The sequence below is a fragment of the Bubalus kerabau genome, chromosome 22 (assembly GCF_029407905.1).
Source record: "Bubalus kerabau isolate K-KA32 ecotype Philippines breed swamp buffalo chromosome 22, PCC_UOA_SB_1v2, whole genome shotgun sequence".
NCBI lineage: Eukaryota > Metazoa > Chordata > Mammalia > Artiodactyla > Bovidae > Bubalus > Bubalus kerabau.
In genome coordinates, this window is record NC_073645.1 from 11,065,645 (window position 1) to 11,086,951 (window position 21,307).

The 21,307-nt window shown below is 39.4% G+C and overlaps 1 protein-coding gene and 1 long non-coding RNA gene across 22 annotated transcripts in view; both read right to left on the minus strand.

The window, feature by feature from the left end:
• The window catches only part of PRKG1 (protein kinase cGMP-dependent 1), a 1,681,227-nt gene that overhangs the window by 1,475,188 nt on the left and 184,732 nt on the right, over positions 1–21,307 (minus strand). The window lies entirely within an intron of this gene.
• On the minus strand, positions 961–11,897 carry LOC129637134 (uncharacterized). Its single transcript, XR_008707344.1, has 2 exons — positions 11,408–11,897; positions 961–2,671 (listed from the first exon to the last, which is right to left on the minus strand). It is a non-coding gene; the product is annotated as an uncharacterized LOC129637134 (long non-coding RNA).

Genomic DNA, 21,307 nt, shown 5'->3' on the forward strand with positions numbered 1-21,307 from the left:
GGGTAACCATTTCAGAGGACCAACACTATTCCATGGAAAGTGGAACATATGGTTTGCCATGCCTACCATGTTGACTGAGACAGCAGTCAACACAGAGAAATCAGTTTCAAGGGAAAGGGAAGGAAATTAAAATTCTTTAGGTCAGGAAATTCCTATCTTAGTTCCTTAGGGCTGGTGTAAGAAATATTTATGAACTTTGGTGGCTAAATAAAAACAGAAATTTATTTTCTCTAAGTTTTAGAGACCAGAAATCTAAAATCAAGGTGTCAGTATTGCCAAAGGCTCTAGGGAGAATTCTTCTCAATTCTTCTAGCTTTCAGTGGCTCCAAGTATTCTCTGGCTTGGGGTCAATCTCTGGCTTCATTTTCATATGGCCATTTTCTCTATGTCTATGTCCTCTTCCATTCTTCTTTGTGTGTCCTCTCTTCTAAAGATACTTGCCACTGAGCTTAGGGTCTACCCTGACCCAGATACACATTTGACTGAGATTCAAGCACTAGGAAATGTAGTCCTTAGATGGGTAACCATTTCACGGGACCAACACTATTCCATGGAAAATGGAACATAACTAACCCAAGATGATCTCATCTCAAGGTTCTTAATTTTTATGTCTTCAAAGACATTTGTCTAAATAAACTCATATGCTTAGACCCTGAGTGAACATATCTTTTTAATTTGTGGGTGGGGGTTAAAGGTATTATGTGGAGGTCACTATTCAAATGACTACATATTTCTGTGGGACCCAGAATGATTTAAGTTTATTTGTGTATTTTCCATCTTGGCTAAATAGGATGAAATCATATATTTCATGTAACTAAGATGATACAAAACTAGTTCTTCACATCGAAAGGTGGAATCATTTTATATTAGAGCAACAGACAATTTGTATATGAAAATTAACAGCCATCAATACTAATTATTCTGGCTTTTATTAATTTATTATATCTGTTTACTTATATATGGTGGGCAGTGGCATAATATGCAAAGGAATGAGACAAATCCAGGTTCGGACACAAGCTCAGACACCTATTAGATGTGAAATTTTGGAAAAATTATTTAACCTTTTTAAGTCTCAGCTTTCTCATCCATAGAATGGGAAACAAATGTATTTCACACAAGTTTTTCATGACAAGAAATAGAAAAAAATGTATTACAAAGAAATACCTTTACCTCATAGAATGTGATGCCCAAGGGTAAGGCCAGCTGAAGATATGGCAGGTATAAAGGTTTGCTGCTTATCACATTTCCATGTTTCTACCTTCACTTTTCTCTGCCATCCTCAGCATCATTTTCAATCTAACACTGGTTCTTACGGCCAAAGAAGGCTGCAGCAGTTGCAATCCATATCCAGACAAGACAACACTGAGAGGATGAAGAATTCCTCTTCCAATAAAAAATTTTAATGAGGAGGGAAACCTTTTGAATAACCCATTGAGCAGTGTTTCACTCATGTCCCATTGGCTGAATTGCATCACATGCCCACTGGCCCACCTTGGCAAGATGATTGGAATAACCATGAATGGCTTAGAATTATCTAGTGCAGAAGGGAAGTCAACTAATGTCTAATACAACTATTTACTCTTTATGTCTCAGTACACAGCTGAGGAGTAAATATATATTCACCTAGCATAATTTTTGGCCCTTAGGAGGCATTAACATCACAGTGGCCTATATCTATTACTAAAGAAATTTAATAAAAAATAATATCACCAAACAGAAAACTCATCCCCAGATAGGTTCATTGGTGTTTTACCAAACATTTAAGAAAGAAATTATACCAATTCTGTATATTTTCTTCAGAAGATAGGAGCAGAGGAAATATTTCCTAAATCATTCTATGAGATCAGCATCACTTTAACACTAAAGCAAAGGACATTTACAAGAAAACTACAGAGCAGTATGTCATGAATATAGATACAAATATTCTTAATAAAGTATTAGCAAATCAAATCCAACAATGTATAAAAAGAATTATACACTCTGACCAAGTGGGATTTCTCAAGTGTGGTTCAGTACTGAAAATCAAATAATATATCTCATTAACCAGCTGAAGAAAAAAATTCATGCAATCATATCAACAGATGCAGAAAAAAAGCATTTAACAAAATCCAACACCCATTAATTACCGATAAAATTGACAAGGAACATCTACAAATGTATCAACAAACTGATTCTAACGTTTCTTGCAAAAGACCCAGAATTGAAGGAGAACAAAAGCTGGACTGACACACTCCCCAGCTTCCATACTGGCTGTAAAACTACAGTAATGGGGACAGCGTGGCCTTGGTGAAAGAAGAGACAAATAAACCAATAACAAAGAATAGCGAGACTAGAATCAGACCCAGATAAATATTGTCAACTGATCTTTGACCAAAAAAAAAAAAAAAGAAAGAAAGAAAACAATGCAATGGAGGAAAGATAGACTTTTTAATAAATGGTGCTGGAGTAACTGGTCATGAAAAAAAATCAGTCTAGAAGAGATTGTATATATACCCTTCACAAGAATTAATTTGAAGTGGATCATAAAAACTTAAGTGTTAGTCACTCAGTCATGTCCAACTCTTTGTGACCCCGTGGACTGTAGCCCATCAGGCTCCTCTGTCCATGGAATTCTCCAGGCAAGGACACTGGAGTGGATTGCCATGCTCTTCTCCAGGGGATCTTCCTGACCCTAAATGCAAAATGCAAATATATAAAGTTAACAGAAAATAATGTAGAAGAAAATCTAGATGACCTTAGGTATTTCAGTGAATTTGGATACAACACCAGTGGCATGATCCAGGAAAGAAATGATGAGTTGGGATTCAGTGAAATTAAAACTTGTGCTCTATATATAAAAGACAATGTCAAGAGAATGAGAAGAAAAGCCACAGATTAGAAGAAAATGCTTTCATATGACACATCTGGTAAAAGACTGTTATCCAAAATATTCAAAAAGTTCTTAAAACTCATCAGTAAGAACAACCTGATTTTAAAAATGGAAAAAGACCTAAAAAGGCATCTCACCAAAAAGATATATAGATGACCAGTATGCATATGAAAAGATACTTAACATCATATTTAATCAAGGAAATGCATATTAAAACAATAATGAAATATAATTGCACACCTATTAAAATGGCCAAAATCCATTTTTGGCCAGACAACAGACAACACCACATATTGGCAAGAATATGGAGCAACAAGAACTTTCATCCATTGCTGGTGGAATGCAAATAATACAATCACTTCACAAGAGAGTTGGAGATTTCTTACAAAACTACACGTATACTTACCATGTGATCCAGCAATGGCCCTCATTGATTATTTACTCAAGTGAACTAAAGACTTATATTCACACAAAACCCTGCACATGTGTATATATATATATATATATATATAGCCACTTTATTCATGATTGCCAAAACTTAGAAGCACCCAAGATGTTCTGTAGTAGGTGAGTGGATAAACAAACTTTGCTACATTCAGACAATGGGATATTCATACGGTACTTAAAAAAAAAAAAAAAACTGAACTATTAAGTTATGAAAAGACATGGAAGAGACCTAAATGTTTATTATTTAAGTGATACAAGCCATGTTGCGGCAAAGGCAAAACTATGGAGACAATTAAACAAGCAGTGGCTACCCAGGGTATGAGGATAGGAAAAGATGAATCAGCAGAGCACATATGATTTTTAGGGCAGTGAAATTATTCTGCAGGATACTACAATGATGGATACATATCATTATACATTTGCCAAAACCCATAGAATTTACACTCGCAGGCATGAACTTTACTGTAAACTATGGACTTTAGGTAATAATGAGAGGTCAACGTAGGCTTACTGACTATAGGGAGCACACCACTGTGATGCAGGATTTCCATAAAGGAGGAGGTTATGGGGGATGGACAGAAAATAGATGGGAGCCTCCATACCTTCCATGCAATTTTGCTGTACCTAAAACTGCTCTAAATATAAACGCATTATTATTTTTGAAACCACAACAAATTGGAGCATATGACATACACAAATTTTAAATAGACAAAATATGCAATATTTATTCAGCCCCTGTTCACTGCCCAAATATACATTTCTGCCGGGGTCCAGCCCCGGCTGATCCAGGGAATTCGAAGCGGGGACGGCGTCGGCGAGGATCAGGATACAATAGCTTCAATTAGATATTAATTAGAGATGTAAAGAGTAATAGAATGAGGATAGCTCAGTAGGAAAATTCAGTGGAGAAGAGAGGCTGAATAATTCAGCCAGAAGGTGAGAGAAAGAACGACATGGGGAGACCAAGTTTTGGTGAACAAGGCCCGCATTTTATTTTCCAAAGTAGTTTTTATACCTTAAGTTATGCATAGAGGATAATGGAGGAAGGGGTAGAGTCATGCAGCAAGCCAGGCTTTCTTCCTGCAAACTTATCATATGCAAAAGCTTAGGTGATTTGCATCATCTTCTGGCCCAGAGGCCTGTTAACATTTTAAGACCCTTTCTTCAGAAAACTTATTTTTCTCTAAAGGGGATTGGTCAGGAGCCACCCTCCAAAAGCATTAGATAAAGTTGCATTCCTACAGAGCAAAGGTGTGGTGGGCTATAACAAGAAAAAGAATTAACTCAAGGGTCCCAGGTTACAAACATTAAAGCTACTACTTACACCAATTATATTAATCAATACACTGCCAGGGACACAGCAGGTAAGGGATATGGAAACTTAGCAGCAAACATTGGCCCAACAAGTGAAAATCCCTTCACCAATACAATTTCTAATCAATCTTTTAACTGCTCAAAGGAATCTGTATTTAGACAGTTTAGAACATGGAGCTGTAAGTTCACTCTTTTTTCAGAGAGAGGTAGTGGGGGACAGCCCCCCGTAAAGTCAGAGGTATAGGTGAAAGCACAAAGCAGAAAGTAGGCAGACTCTGGTTTTGGGGGGTAGATGCTCAAGAATTTCCAGGGGGACTCCTGAGGCTCGATCCCGCCTTTGCATGCCGAGCCTCCTTCCTCATGACCTTTGTCATGGGTGGAGCTCCTCACGCTGGTATGCTGAGCCTCCTTCCTCATGACCTTTGTCATGGGTGGAGCTTCTCACGCTGGCTCCCGGCAGTGATAGAATTCCAGTTGAGCTATTCCAGATCCTGAAAGATGATGCTGTGGAAAGTGCTGCGCTCAATATGCAATATGCACTCAATATGCAATATGCCGGCTCCCGGCATCTCCCCCTTTTTTATTTCGTAAAACAGCCAGATGCAGCTCAGTCACGAGCTTCTGAATGTTCTGCCAAAGAATCCTGACAATACAAGGAAGAATGATTATGAGAAGATAAGACAGAATGTTTTTTCCAGACATAAAGTTAGAGGAGGTGTGAAAAAAGTCATTAGCTGCTCCAGCGGCGGTAAAATCCAGTCAAGAGTGTTCCAGGGTCTGTATTTGATTATGAAGTTTCCCTAAGTCCAGGCCAATGTCAGAGCTGTTCCAAACACCTGAGATATGATTTTTTATTTTCTCCCATTCATAATCTGTCTCATTTACCTTTAAAGATGTCACACATATCCACCGGTAATCAGCGTGGCAAGACAAAGCCATTTTCACTTTTAAAGCCTGTAACTCAGTCCCAATATGCATTATTGCCTCTTTTAAGGCGTCTACTCTCATCTCTAATTTCCTATCTATAGCTTCCTGTGTTGCTAGAGTTAAAGAAACATTTTTAGACATGGTATCAACATATTGGGCAGTATGCACTTGTTGAGTCAATGATATTGCTGCCGCAGTAACATAAGTAATTGCTGCTATTAAAGCTGCTATTCCTAAAATAAGTAGGCCCACAAACCATCACGATCACATTAAATCTTGTAGTTGTTGTAACACAGCGAGACCATAATTAATATAACAATAAGTGGTTACATCATAAGATAAGGTGGACGTTGTAACACTACAAAGGAGCAAACATTATATTGAGGGTTTAAACAAGATGAGAGCATGCATTGTTCACAAGTCACTACATTGGGTCCACCAGTGAAAGTCACAGTAGATCAAGTTTTCCAGAATCGTTGGTAAAGAGAAAAACATAAGAAGAGGGTAGACAAGCCAAAACAGAATAAGTAGAATTATTTTTTGGCTGGAGTTCGCGCTGCAGCAGCCCTGTCGGTCTCGCCGGGATCTCGATGTTTATCTTGCCTCTCCTTCTGGTGGGCTCCTGTTTTGTGATCGAAGCAATGGGGGAACTGGATGTCTGGGGGACTGCAACATGGCGAATCAGCCTGTCCCAGATGTAAATTGGAGAATCTGCATCCTGTGGAAAAATACACGCACATCCTCGACCGCTAGTTAATAATGGGTCAGGACCCTTCCATTGTCCTGAGAGGAGGTCCTTCCATTTGACTAATGGTTTTGCATTTAATTGCTCCAGGCACCAATGACAAAGCACTGCAGTAGTTCCAGCCAGATCAGTATTTAGAATATTTATTATGAAAAGAGCATGTTGCAAGATTTGATGGGGAGAGCTATACTTAAACTCCCCTTCTTTTAATTTTTGAATTTGGATTTTTAATGTTTGATGTGCTCTTTCCACAATGGCTTGTCCCTGTGGATAATAAGGGATGCCTGTATTATGTTTAATTTGAAACTTTATACAAAATTCCTGAAAAGACTTAGAAGTGTAAGCAGGAGCACTGGCAGTTTTCAGAGCTTTTGGCAGGCCCAAATATGAAAAACAAGTAAAGAGATGTTGTATCACATCTTTAACTGCCTCTCCGGTACAAGCAGTTGCAATAATAACGTGAGAAAAGGTATCTACAGTTACATGAACAAAGGACAGTTTTCCAAATGAAGACACATGAGTTACATCCATTTGCCAGAGTACGTTAGGTTTGAGACCATGAGGATTAACTCCCATAGGTAGACTATTATAAACAGTAGGGCAGTGTAAGCAAGAACGCACAATCTCTGGAGCAGTCTCTCTGGGAATTTGGAATTGCTATCTTAAGGCAGTAGCATATTGATGATGAAGTGAGTGAGAGGCTCTGGCCTCCTCAATCACAGTAGCCACTGTATTTCTGGTTAACAAGTCAGCCAAATCATTAAAGGCATTTAAAGAGCCGGGCAATCCGGAATGAGCCCAAATGTGTCCAATGAAAAATATTTTATTTCTTTTCCAAATTTGTTGTTGTAATTTAGTTAACAAATGAAATATGGTAGTTTTATTTTCAGGCAAAACCACAGTTTCAATGTGTGGAAACAACCTGACAATATACTGAGAATCAGAATAAAGGTTAAATTCCTCATCTGCAAACATAGCAAAAGCCTCTATGACTATTGGTATTTCAGCTCTTTGAGCTGAAGTTTCCTATGTTTCTAAAACCTTTTGGTGATTTTTAGTAACTATGGAGGCTTTACCATTTGCAGACCCATCAGTAAAAACTATTTGAACACTTGGAACAGGAGATTGTTTATATCTGACAGAAAAAATAACTGGATGTCTGGATACAAAATTCAGCAAAACATGTGAAGGTAAATCATGCAAAAATTTGACCAAAATAGTTTCCTATAGCAATCTGCCAATCCTCATCAAACATTAGAAGAGCATCAAGTTGTTCTTTATTATATGGAATTACAATTTCTGCTGGTTCTTTACCAAACAATTCAATGCTACGTTTTCTCCCTTTCAATATCAACGTAGCTATCAGTCCTGGATAAGAGGCCACTACTTTTTTAGCCTGGGCGGGAAGATGGACCCATTCTAGGGAGCCGTTTTGCCATAAAAATTTTTTGTCTGGCTTCCCCAGTTACACCTATGGGGGTTTTATGGCAAAGGAATTGTCAAGCAGTTGTCAATTTAATTTTTTAAATTTTTAAAATTTGCATTTTAACAACATAAAGTTAGGGATATGTTAATTTAGGTCTAATGTTTAGTTTAGGTCTCTGTATAAATTTAAATAATAAATGTATAACCTCCTTATTTCATTTTGGTATACAGATATACCTAAGTGTAAAATGTATGTATATATGTATTTATATATGGCAACAAGTATAAACTTATTGACATATAATATATATAAATCAATATACTTGAATTAACCTTTATAATATATTAATTAATATATATTACAGCAATACAACACGTACACAGCTAATACCAACCAACACAAACCAATGCGTTGTAATAATACATGTCATACATATATAATTATACTGTATATAGAACATATATCATCACAGCACATCAATCTATACCAATTAATATCAGCCACACACACATTACATTACTGCAGTATATATTTAATTATACAGTATATATATAATATGCATATATAGTATACACATTAATTTATATACAAATTAATTAAGTATAGATCTATAAATAGAATTAGGTATACCTTTATTATGTTTTATTTATACCCATACCTAATTAGGCAAACTGTAATTAGGCAAATATATTTATATTATGTATTTATAAAAATATATAAAGTATTGTTAATTGTACTGCCTGTTGATAACTAAGAAATTGAGAAAACCCTTCTCTGAGTATCTCCTATTTGAGACAGCACATCCCTCATCCATAGGGTAAAGGGGAGCGTAGGAACTACATAGGGTTGGAAAGTTCCACAGGTATCCTCAAACTGCCAATCTAACATTTTTGAACTTTTAACTACTGTGGGGGCTTGAGGGCAAATGAAACAAAATTTGACCCCTGAAATCTATCAGGGCAACTTGCCAATCATCACTATTTTGTAAAAGACTTGCAGTTGATCCTTATTGAATGGAATTATTATATTTGTTACTTTTTTTCTAAAAAGTTCCACACTTCTTTTTTCCTCCTTTTATAATTAATTGTGCCACCAAGCTGGGATACGATAAAACTATTTTTCTTGGGGTCACTGGTAGATGGAACCAATGGGCCTTTTTGTCACAAACACCTTGTAGGTGTATGTTTTGTGGCAAGAATAATTTAATCTCATCTTTTGGTAATATTAATCCTAATTAACTGATCATTTAAAGTCTCATCTACTTTAACAAGAGCCGACTCTGTCTCATTAGTCAACTTTCTCTTAGAACTGGAATTAGGATCGCTTTTTAAGCAATCAAACAAAGGCTTTAAATCTGCAGTAGTCAGTTTTAAATGTAGGCGTATCCAATTAATGTCCCCTAATAATTTTTGGAAATCATTTAAAGTTAGTAAACAATCTCTCCGCAGCTTCAAAGGGGCATTATCAGTTTTTAAAACTTTTGGCAGACCTAAATATGAGAAGCAAGTAAAGAGGTGTTGCACAACATCTTTATAAGCTTCTCCAGTTATCGTTTTGTAACCTAAATCTGGTCTATAGCTTTTTAGATAACAAGCAACCATTTAATCTTTGCTTGAATACTTCCAGCAATGGGGAACTCACTACTCTTCAAGGTTTTTAAACTCGCCCTCACCTTTTTCTCTACAGCATTCCCACCCTGCATACCACTTACTCTAATCCTACCAACTCATTTTCAGTAGTATGTGTTGGCCAGGAGCTGGGTCAGTCTTTCCCATAAATGTTAAGAGACGTCTGTTCCTGTGTCTAATAGACCTGACATTTTACTTTCTTGAATTAAAAGATCTTTTAAAGGCCTTGGAGCTGTAATTTCCTGTACCCAAAAGGCTAGATCACTAGCTCTGCAGCTCTTAGCTTGAGAAGTCGAGTTTTCTTGTCTGATAGTAAGGTAAAAACAAAAACTGTGTTATTCTTTGACCTTTATTAATTTGCACAGTTTTGGTAGGTGGCGAGATCAAAACTTCAATTTCTCCAATATAATCAGAATCTACTACACCGTGCACCACCAAAATTTTTTGAAAAGAAAACGAGGTAGCCCTAGCACAAGTCCTACAATGCCCTCAGGCAGGGGGCCAGCCACTCCCATTGGAATCGGAGCAAGTCAGGGGTTAATATTGTTGCTAAATCCCCTTACTGGTCCGCTTTTTTCTTAGCCTGGGTGAGACCCCCCGCTGAGGGGGTTTTCTCCAAGGAGCACGCTCTGCACATTGTGCACGCAGTCTGTTTTAAAAGCTCCACTGTTGAAAACAACTTTTTATCTTCCTCAGGCTTAGGCAACACTTTGAGAGGCTTTGGGGGCAAAGTGGGGAACTCTTGGGCCCTAGGAGGCGCAAACGGAGGTGGCAGCGATCGCCTTAAATCAGAAAGTGGTGTGTAAGTTGTTTTGTTTTGTTTTTTAAAGGTTTGCGCTGAGCGGGAGGGAGCACGCCAGGGCGCGTGGTCACAGCGTCTCTTACTGTCTCTCTCCCCCTCTCTTCCTGCCTTTCTCACTTTTCTGTCCCCCTTCCTTTTTCGCTACCCTTCTCTTTCCTTCGTTTCTTTCCCTTTACCCTCTTTCTCTCTTTTTCTTCCCTCCTCCCTCTCTTTCTCTCTGTATCTCTTTTTCTAACTTCCTTTCTTCCTTTCTCAGTCTTGCTGCGTTCCCTGATTCCTTCCTTCTCCGTTCCTCTCTCCTTTTCACTCTTTAGCTCTATATCTTTAGATCTTTCTCTATTTTCTTTCCTTTTTTCTTTTTCACTTTTTTTCTTTTTATTTTTCTTTCTTTCTTTTTTTTTTTTTCACTTGGGTGAGGCCCCCCGAGGGGGTTTTCTGCAATGAGCAGGCTCTGTATATTGTGTATTCTTTAAAAGCTCCTTTGTTTAAAAGAATTTTTTTTTAATCTTTTTCAGCCTTAGGCAATGCTCTGGGAGGCTTTGGATGTAAACTGGGGAACTCCTAGGCCCTGGGAGGTGCAAGCGGAGGTGGGGTAGTCGCCTTAAATCAGAAATTGTTGGATAAATTTTTAAAGGTTTGTGTAGAGGGGGAGGGGGCTCGCCAGGGCGCCCGGCCGCAGCGTCCTGTAAGCCCTCTCCTTCCTCGGGAGGTAGAGCACAGTCTCCCTCGTTTTGTTCGTCAATGGCAGAAAATATGATCTGCACAGAAGGTGGAGACCCACTACCATCCACCGCTATAGCCTCTCCCATAGGCTATCCCACAGCCTCATGACGGGGGTCCAGAACATTTTAAATCATATTTATAGGATAAGTTTTTAGTTGTTTTTTACCTTCACCCAAGTATCAAAATTAGCAGTAGCCTCTTTAACAGTTTCAAGATTACTTGTATAAAGAGTTGCCATTCTTAGTTTCAGTGTTACCCATGTCAGAAAATTAAGTATAACAGAAGATAAAGCTTTTAGCTTTTAAAAGATCAGGCTTTTTTTTGGCCTTTTAACTCTAGAAACCGGGTTTTCTCTCAAACCCCTTTGACACTTTCAATAAAAACCGGGTTTTCTCTCAAACCCCTTTAACACTTCCCACCACTACTCGCCCTCTCTGTCTTACAGGGGGGTCCGCGGCACCCTGGGTGGGGGCCTATCCGTCCCGTAATTTCAACACTTTCTCAACACTTTTTCTGAGGTACCTACCTTCAAATTAGCCTGTTCCGGGCGCCACTTGCCGGGGTCCAGCCCCGGTGGATCCAGGGAATTCGAAGCAGGGATGGCGTCGGCGAGGATCAGGAAACAACTGCTTAATTAAACTTTAATCAAGGATATAGAGTAATAGAATAAGGATAGCTCAGTGAGGAAATTCAGTGGAGAAAAGAGGCTGAAATAAGGATAGCTCAGTGAGGAAATTCAGTGGAGAAAAGAGGCTGAATAATTCAGCCAGAAGGTGAGAGAAAGAACGACATGGGGAGACCAAGTTTTGGTGAACAAGGCCTGCACTTTATTTTCCAAAGTAGTTTTTATACCTTAAGTTATGCATAGAGGATAATGGGGGAAGGGGTAGAGTCATGCAGCAAGCCAGGCTTTCTTCCTGCAAACTTATCATATGCAAAAGCTTAGGTGATTTGCATCATCTTCTGGCCCAGAGGCCTGTTAACATTTTAAGACCCTTTCTTCAGAAAACTTATTTTTCTCTAAAGGTGATTGGTCAGGAGCCACCCTCCAAAAGCATTAGATAAAGTTGCATTCCTACAGAGCAAAGGTGTGGTGGGCTATAACAAGAAAAAGAATTAACTCAAGGGTCCCAGGTTACAAACATTAAAGCTACTACTTACACCAATTATATTAATCAATACACTGCCAGGGACACAGCAGGTAAGGGATATGGAGACTTAGCAGTAAACATTGGCCCAACAAGTGAAAATCCCTTCACCAATACAATTTCTAATCAATCTTTTAACTGCTCAAAGGAATCTGTATTTAGACAGTTTAGAACATCTCATGCCTCTCACAGTTGGGAGACTCTGAGCAATCACATGTGGCTAGAAAAACCTATTCAGGCAGGCTAGAGGACTTCCAAAGGAATTTGTAGGTTGAAACACTATCACACCCAGGAACTTTATTAACTGGAGCTGTAAGTTAACTCTTTTTTCAGAGAGAGGTAGTGGGGACAGCCCCCGTAAAGTCAGAGGTGTAGGTGAAAGCACAAAGCAGAAAGTAGGCAGACTCTGGTTTTGGGGGGTAGATGCTCGAGAATTTCCAGGGGGACTCCTGAGGCTCGATCCCGCCTTTGCATGCCAAGCCTCCTTCCTCATGACCTTTGTCATGGGTGGAGCTCCTCACGCTGGCTCCCGGCAGTGATAGAATTCCAGTTGAGCTATTCCATCCTGAAAGATGGTGCTGTGGAAAGTGCTGCACTCAATATGCAATATGCACTCAATAGGCAATATGCCGGCTCCCTGCACATTTCCTTTAAGTTCCATCTCAACATTAACCTCTCTGTAAATTTCTTAATTCTCCCTTCCTATGTGGATCTTCTGCATCTAAAACCTTACATCTATAACCCTCAGTAAAGAGATGTTCTCAAAATAACTACTATTATTTTACGTGTTCACATGTGAATGCCTTCAGTTCAGTTCAGTTCAGTCACTCAGTCGTGTCCGACTCTTTGCGACCCCATGAGTCACAGCACACCAGCCCTGCCTGTCCATCACCAACTCCCGGAGTTCACTCAGACTCACGTCCATCGAGTCAGTGATGCCATCCAGCCATCTCATCCTCTGTCGTCACCTTCTCCTCCTGCCCCCAATCCCTCCCAGCATCAGAGTCTTTTCCAATGAGTCACTCTTTACATGAGGTGGCCAAAGTACTGGAGTTTCAGCTTCAGCATCCTTCCAAAGAAATCCCAGGGCTGATCTCCTTCAGAATGGACCAGTTGGATCTCCTTGCAGTCCAAGGGACTCTCAAGAGTCTTCTCCAACACCACAGTTCAAAAGCATCAATTCTTCGGCGCTCAGCCTTCTTCACAGTCCAACTCGCACATCCATACATGACCATTGGAAAAAACCATAGCCTTGACTAGACGGACCTTTCTTGGCAAAGTAATGTCTCTGCTTTTCAATATGCTATCTAGGTTGGTCTAGATAACTTTTCTTCCAAGGAGTAAGCGTCTTTTAATTTCATGGCTGCAGTCACCATCTGCAGTGATTTTTGAGCCCCCAAAAATAAAGTCTGACATTGTTTCCACTGTTTCCCCATCTATTTCCCATGAAGTGATGGGACCAGATGCCATGATCTTCATTTTCTGAATGTTGAGCTTTAAGCCAACTTTTCCACTCTCCACTTTCACTTTCATCAAGAGGCTATTTAGTTCCTCTTCACTTTCTGCCATAAGGGTGGTGTCATCTGCATATCTGATAGATAGAGTGCCTGTCGTCCTCTTCTCTGCCCACCTTCAATCTTTCCCAGCATCAGGGTCTTTTCAAATGAGTCATCTCTTCACATCAGGTGGTCAAAGTATTGGAGTTTCAGCTTCAACAACAGTCCTTCCAATGAACACCCAGGACTGATCTGCTTTAGGATGGACTGGTTGGATTTCCTTGCAGTCCAAGGGACTCTCAAGAGTCTTCTCCAACACCACACTTCAAAAGCATCAATTTTTTGGCGCTAAGCTTTCTTTATAATCCAACTCTCACATCCATACATGACTACTGGAAAACCATAGCCTTGACTAGACAGACCTTTGTTGGCAAAGTAATGTCTCTGCTTTTTAATATGCTGTCTAGGTTGGACATAACTTTCCTTCCAAGGAGTAAGCGTCTTTTAATTTCATGACTGCAATCATCATCTGCAGTGATTTTGGAGCCCCCAAAAATAAAGTCTCTCACTGTTTCCATTTTTTCCCCATCTATTTGCCATGAAGTGATAGGACCAGATGCCATGATCTTAGTTTTCTGAATGTTGAGCTTTAAGCCAACTTTTTCACTCTCCTCTTTCACTTTCATCAAAAGGCTCTTTAGTTCTTCTTCACTTTCCACCATAATAGTTGTGTCATCTGGAGAAGGCAATGGCACCCCACTCCAGTACTCTTGCCTGGAAAATCCCATGGATGGAGGAGCCTGGTAGGCTGCAGTCCATGGGGTCGCTAAAAGTCGGACACGACGGAGCGACTTCATTTTCACTTTTCACTTTCATGCATTGGAGAAGGAAATGGCAACCCACTCCAGTGTTCTTGCCTGGAGAATCCCAGGGATGGGGGAGCCTGGTGGGCTGCCATCTATGGGGTTGCACAGAGTTGGACACGGCTGAAGCGACTTAGCAGCAGCAGCATCAGGGTTTGATTAGGGTCATGTGTCTGTGGGGTTTCCCTGTGGCTCAGCGGTTAAGAAGCTGCTTGTTCAATTCCTGCATCAAGACCCCCTGGGGGAAGGAAATGGCAACCCACTCCAGTATTCTTGCCTAGGAAATCGCACAGACAGAGGAGCCCGGAGGGCTGTAGCCCATGGGGTTGTAAAAAGAGTTGGACACAACTTAACAACTGAGCACCCTCACAAAGTGTCTGTAGCAAGGGTGTATGTATATGGAAAATGAAAATATTTTGTCCTTGTACCTCCAAAAAAAAAAAAAATAGTTGTGTCATCTGCATATCTGAAGTTATTGATATTTCTCCTGGCAATCTTGATTCCAGCTTGTGCTTCATCCAGCCGAGCATTTCTTATGATGTACTCTGCATATAAGTTAAATAAGCAGTGTGACAATATACAGCCTTGACATACTCTTTTTCCTATTTGGAACCAGTCTGTTCCATGTCCAGTTCTAACTGTTGCTTCCTGACCTGCATACAGGTTTCTCAAGAGGCAGGTCAGGTGGTCTGGTATTCCCATCACTTTCAGAATTTTCCACAGTTTGTTGTGGTCCACACAGTCAAAGGCTTTGGCATAGTCAATAAAGCAGAAGCATATGTTTTCTTGGAACTCGTTTGCTTTTTCAATGATCCAACAGATGTTGGAAATTTGATCTCTAGTTCCTCTGCCTTTTCTAAAACCAGCTTGAACATCTGGAATTTCATGGTTCATGTACTGTTGAGGCTTGGTTTGGAGAATTTTGAGCATTACTTTACTAACATGTGAGATGAGTGCAATTGTGCAGTAGTTTGAGCATTCTTTGGCATTGCCTTTCTTTGGGATTGGAATGAAAACTGACCTTTTCCTGTCCTGTGGCCACTGCTGAGTTTTCCAAATTTGCTGGCATATTGAGTGCAGCACTTTCACAGCATCATTTTTTAGGATTTGAAATAGCTCAACTGGAATTCCATCACCTCCACTAGCTTTGTTCGTAGTGATGCTTCCTAAAGCCCACTTGCCTTCACATTCCAGAATGTCTGTCTCCAGTTGAGTGATCACACCATTGTGATTATCTGTGTCGTGAAGATCTTTTTTGTACAGTTCTTCTGTGTATCCTTGCCACCTCTTCTTAATATCTTCTGCTTCTGTTAGGTCCATACCATTTCTGTCCTTTATTGAGCCCATCTTTGCATGAAATGTTCCTTTGGTATCTCTAATTTTCTTGAAGAGATCTCTAGTCTTTCCCATTTTGTGGTTTTCCTCTATTTCTTTGCATTGATCATCGAGGAAGGCTTTCTTATCTCTCCTTGCTATTCTTTGAAACTCTGTATTCAAATGGGTATATCTTTTCTTTTCTCCTTTGCTTTTTGCTTCTCTTCTTTTCACAGGTATTTGTATTGACACCTTTATGTTTCTTCAATACACAAAGAATAAGTAATCAATGTCACTGAAAAATTCTTTATAAGACAGTATAACCAAATCATTTGAACTCATTTGTGAGAGTAAACTTCCCTTTGGAATTAATGATGTCAGATCTAAATTAAATCTTTCAACTCCTTACTATGAGCAGCCTAAATAACACAGCACCAGTGTGTTTTTGATAGTTCAATGCTTACATAAATATTAACACACGGAATTTAAATACATGGTTTTAACCCCATATCTTATTTTCTATGCCACTTAATCAGTGAGATGGATTAAGTTTCTAGGAGAAGCACACAGCTGTTGGGTGCCACAAATATATTAAGCCACGAAAGTCTATTTGAAGGCAACGTTTCTGAAAAAGGCTCACCACCTCATCTGTGATAAGTCTTAGAGCCTTTCACTCATTATAATTAGGTTCAAGAGCCAAATAAAACTATTGCATTTAAGCCTGACAACTGAAGGTCATGTTCAAAGTGTGAGGGAGGACATAGCAGAAGAGATGAGATGGGGTTTCTATAAAAACTTTCTCTTACCCTTTAGTGTTTTATCACACATAATCCATAGTTGAGGGCTGGTTTTTTGTTTCAGTCCCACAGATGTGAAAAAAAAAACAAAAACAAAAACAAAAAAACAGCCCCAGGCTGGAAGAGTCTCACATTAGGGAAAAAATGGCATTCAGAAATTTTAAAAATGTACATTTCAAGACAAAGCAATCTACAGATTCAATGCAATTGTTATCAAAATTCCAATTGCATGTTTCCCATAAATAGAACAAACAATCTTAAAAATTTGCATGGAACCACCAAAACAACCCTGAATAGCCAAAACAAACTTGACAAAGAACGATGCAGGAGGCACCACACTCCCTGATCTCAAACTAAGTTCAAAGTTATAGCAATCAAAATGGTATGGTATTTGCACTGTTGTTCAGTCACCCAGTCATTTCCAACTCTTTGCGACCCCACAGATGCAACACGCCAGGCTTCCCTGTCCTTCATCATCTCCTGAAGTGTGCCCAAGTTCATGTCCATTGCATCGTGATACCATTTAGCCATTTCATCTTCTGAGGCAATCTTCTCCTTTTGCCCTCAATCTTTCCTAGCATCAGGGACTTTTCCAATGAGTGAGCTGTTTGCATCAGATGACCAAAATACTAGAGCTTCAACTTCAGCATCAGTCCTTCCAATGAGTATTTAGGGTTGATTTCCCTTAAGATTAACTGGTTTGATCTCCTTGCTGTCCAAGGGACTCTGGAGTCTTCTCCAGCATCACATTTCAAAGGCATCACTTCTTTGGCATTCTGTTTCCTTTACAGTCCAGCTCTCACAACCATATGTGACAAGTAGGAAGACCATAGCCTTGACTATTATGGACCTTTGTCAACAGAGTAATGTCTCTGCTTTTCAACATACTGTCTAGGTTTGTCATAGCTTTCCTGCCAAGAAGCAATCCTCTTCTGATTTCATGGCTGCAGCCACCATCCACAGTGATTTTAGAGCCCAAGAAGAATAAATCTGTCACTACTTCCACCTTTTCCCCTTCTGTTTGCCATGAAGTAATGGGGCCAAGATGCCACGATCTTAGTTATTTTAATATTTAATTTTAAGCCAACACTTTCACTCTTCTCCTTCACCCTCATCAAGAGGCTCTTTTATTTCTGCCATTAGACTAGTATCATCTGCATATCAGAGGCTGTTTGATGTTTCTCCTGCCTTGTGGCTCAGATGGTATTGGCATAAAAATAGATAAATCAATGGAACATAATAGAGGGTATAGAAACAAACCCACACATATATGGTCAACTCATTTATGACAAAGGAGCCAAGAATATACAATGGGAAAAGGACAGTCTCTTCAATAAATGCTGAAAAAACTAGACAGCCACAGGCAAGAGAATAAAACTGGACCACTGTCTTCTGTCATTGGACAAGGAAATGGCAATCTACTCTAGAGTTCTTGCCTGGAAAATCCCATGGACAGAGGAGCCTGGCAGGCTACAGTTCTTGGGATTGCAAAGAGTCAGACAGTACTTAGCAACTGAGCATGCATGTCTTATACTATACACAAAAATTAGTTCAAAATGGATTGAGTACTTGAAGGTAAGACCCGAAACCATAAAACTCCTAAGTGATAAACTCCTTGAGAATGGTGTTGGTAATGATATTTTTGGACCTGACTCTGAAGGCAAAGGCAACAAAAGGAAACATAAACAAGTGGGTCTACCTCAAACTAAAGAAGCTTCTGCACAGCAAAGGAAACTATGAACAAAACAAAAAAGGAAACCCACCAAATGGGAGCCCTTGATATTTCACTTCTACATTTCAAGGGAATTTGGGTCTTAACAAACCTCCTTAGCTAGTACTATAATCTGAACATCTAACCAACACATATTACGTATAGTTCAATGGTGCGTTAGTCATCTGCTTTTGGACTGCCCTGTTTCCTCCATGGGTACCTGACTTTTGATACAGGGGTCATAGCATCTCCTAACCAAACACACATAGAACTAATTCTCACTCTTATTCTCCACTCTCCAGCATCCTGCCTGCATGCCTGGGAAAGGGGTAGCATAACAATGCCAAGGAACACACAACATTTGATACACAATAAATGCAAAGCTCCTTGGGAAATTCAAGTACAGCCTCACTTTTCTCTGAATATAATCCTATTGAGTTAAAAGTAAAATTGTTACATGAAAAATTGCTGCATTATTGTATCATAAGTTAAACTACGAATATAAACGTAGGCCTATAAACCCCACAAAAACAGAATGCCCTTCCTTCCCTTGAAGTTTGGGTGGAAGGAAGCGATCACAGTAGCCTTTTAAGAGAACTTGTTTAAACATATAGGGATAAGAGAAAGATGATTGTTTCTGAGGGAGGCAGTCATTCTCAGGCAGGTGAGAAAATATTAATTCAAAGAGACTATGTCTTTAAAACTCTCTAACATAATAGCATAGGTAATATCTATTTCTCCTTTAAATTTTTATTTTGACATAATTTCAGACAAAGCAAAATACTGCAAGAATAGGACAAAAATTTCTATACATCATTTTATCCTTTACTCAGATAAATTAGATGTAAACATTTTACTCTGTTTATCCTTCCCTCTTTTCCCCAACCCTGAGTGCACACACATACATACACTTTCCCTTTCTGCATTCAAGATTAAGCATGGCTCCTTGCTCCTTAATATATGAATTTGTAAAAAAAAAAAAAAAAAATATATATATATATATATATATATATATATGAATTTGTATTTCCGAAAAGGTACTCTTAGATAAATGAAAATGAAAGTGAAGTCGCTCAGTTGTGTCCGACTCTTTGCAACCCCATGGACTGTAGCCTAACAGGCTCCTCCGTCCATGGGATTTTCCAGGCAAGAATACTGGAGTGGGGTGCCAATTCCTTCTCCTAGATAACTATAATATAATTAACACATCAAGAAACTAATATTGATGCAATACCATTATCTAATTGAGACTTTGTTCATAGTTTGCCAATTGGGCCAGTTAAATTCTGTCTAGGAAAAGAAGGTCCCAGATCTAAGGTGCCTTCAGCTATATCTTTTTTAACCTGAAATCACTTCTTACTATTTCTTGTGCTTTATGACAAAGATATTGATATTTGAAGAGCATGCTGCTGCTGCTAAGTCGCTTCAGTCGTGTCCGACTCTGTGCAATCCCATAGACGGCAGCCCACCAGGCTCCCCATCCCTGGGATTCTCCAGGCAAGAACACTAGAGTGGGTTGCCATTTCCTTCTCCAATGCATGAAAGTGAGAAGTGAAAGTGAAGTCACCCAGTTGTGTCCGACTCTTAGCAACCCCATGGACTGCAGCCCACGAGGCTCCTCCGTCCATGGGATTCTCCAGGCAAGAGTACTGGAGTGGGGTGCCATTGCCTTCTCCATTTGAAGAGTATAGGTCAGACCATTTAACCATTATCTGGTGTTTCATGATTTGATCCATGTTTGCACTTTTGGCAGCAATGAATGATGTTGTATTGTCTCCATGTACCACATCAGGAAGCACTTGATAGCAATTTGTCCCATAATGGTGAAGATGTAATCTTGATCATGTGCTCAGGTGGTAATTGCCAGGTTTCTATACTATAGAGTTATCATTATTTCCCTTTGTAACTAGTAAGCATCTTATGAAGGAGATATATATATCCATCTTAAAAATATTACTTTAAATTTCAGAAATTATAAGTCAAATGATTCCCCCCTTTTGTTCTCATTAGATAGTATAAACTATTTTCAATCCTGTATTTTGAAGAGTTTAAAAGACTATTGTATCTGGAACACTCATGTATTTTAAGTGATGTTAAATTAGCATAAGTCCATTCTACCTAAAATATGAGCATTTACCATACATTTTTAAGGGCAAAAGTGCTCTCATGGTCATAGGTTAATAGCAGCTTGATGAAGGATAAAACATTTCAACTTTTATAATCATTCTTATTCTTCTTGAAATTAGAATCCTCTTCATCCAAAACAATTAAGATGGTAATTGATTGTAATTCAATGTAAGGCAAGGTCTGGTAATATATCTAAGAAGCGTTTATTTTGAAAATGTGCCCATTGGCACATCTTATCCCTCAGCATTAAATATCTAATTGTCTGCAGCAAAATTCAGTATTGGAGATAGTTTAGAATAATTGTGACTTTCTGTTGAATAAAGTAGGGAAACGTTTGCTTGTAGACATGTATATCAACAGATACCCTTGGAAATCTTATTATTTAATAAAGGAAACTTTGAGTTTTACAAAAATCACCCTGCTTCATGGAGCACGGTTTAGAGTACAGGAAAGGGTGTAAACAGAGAGACCACACAGGAGGCTGTTGCAGTCATCCAGAGAAGGGATGAAATACCAATTTGAGATATAATTCAGAGGGAAAATCAATAAGAATTGGTGATTATTTAGATATAAGGAGTAAGAGTGGGGCTTCCCAGGTGGCTCTAGAGGTAAGTGAAGTGAATTCACTCAGTCGTGTCTGACTCTTTGCAACCCTATGGACTGTAGCCTACCAGGCTCCTCAGTCCATGGAAATTTTCAGGCAAGAGTACTGGAGTGAATTGCCATTTCCTTCTCCAGGGGATCTTCTTGACCCAGGGATTGAACCCAGGTCTCCCGCATTGCAGGCAGACGCCTTACCGTCTGAGCCACCAGGGAAGCCCTCTAGTGGTAAAGAACCTGCCAATGCAGGAGACCTAAGAGATGTGGGTTTGATCCCTGGGTTAGGAAGATCCCCTGGAGGAGGTCATGGCAACCCACTCCAGTATTCTTGCCTGGGGAATCCCATGTATAGAGGAGCCTGGCGGGCTAT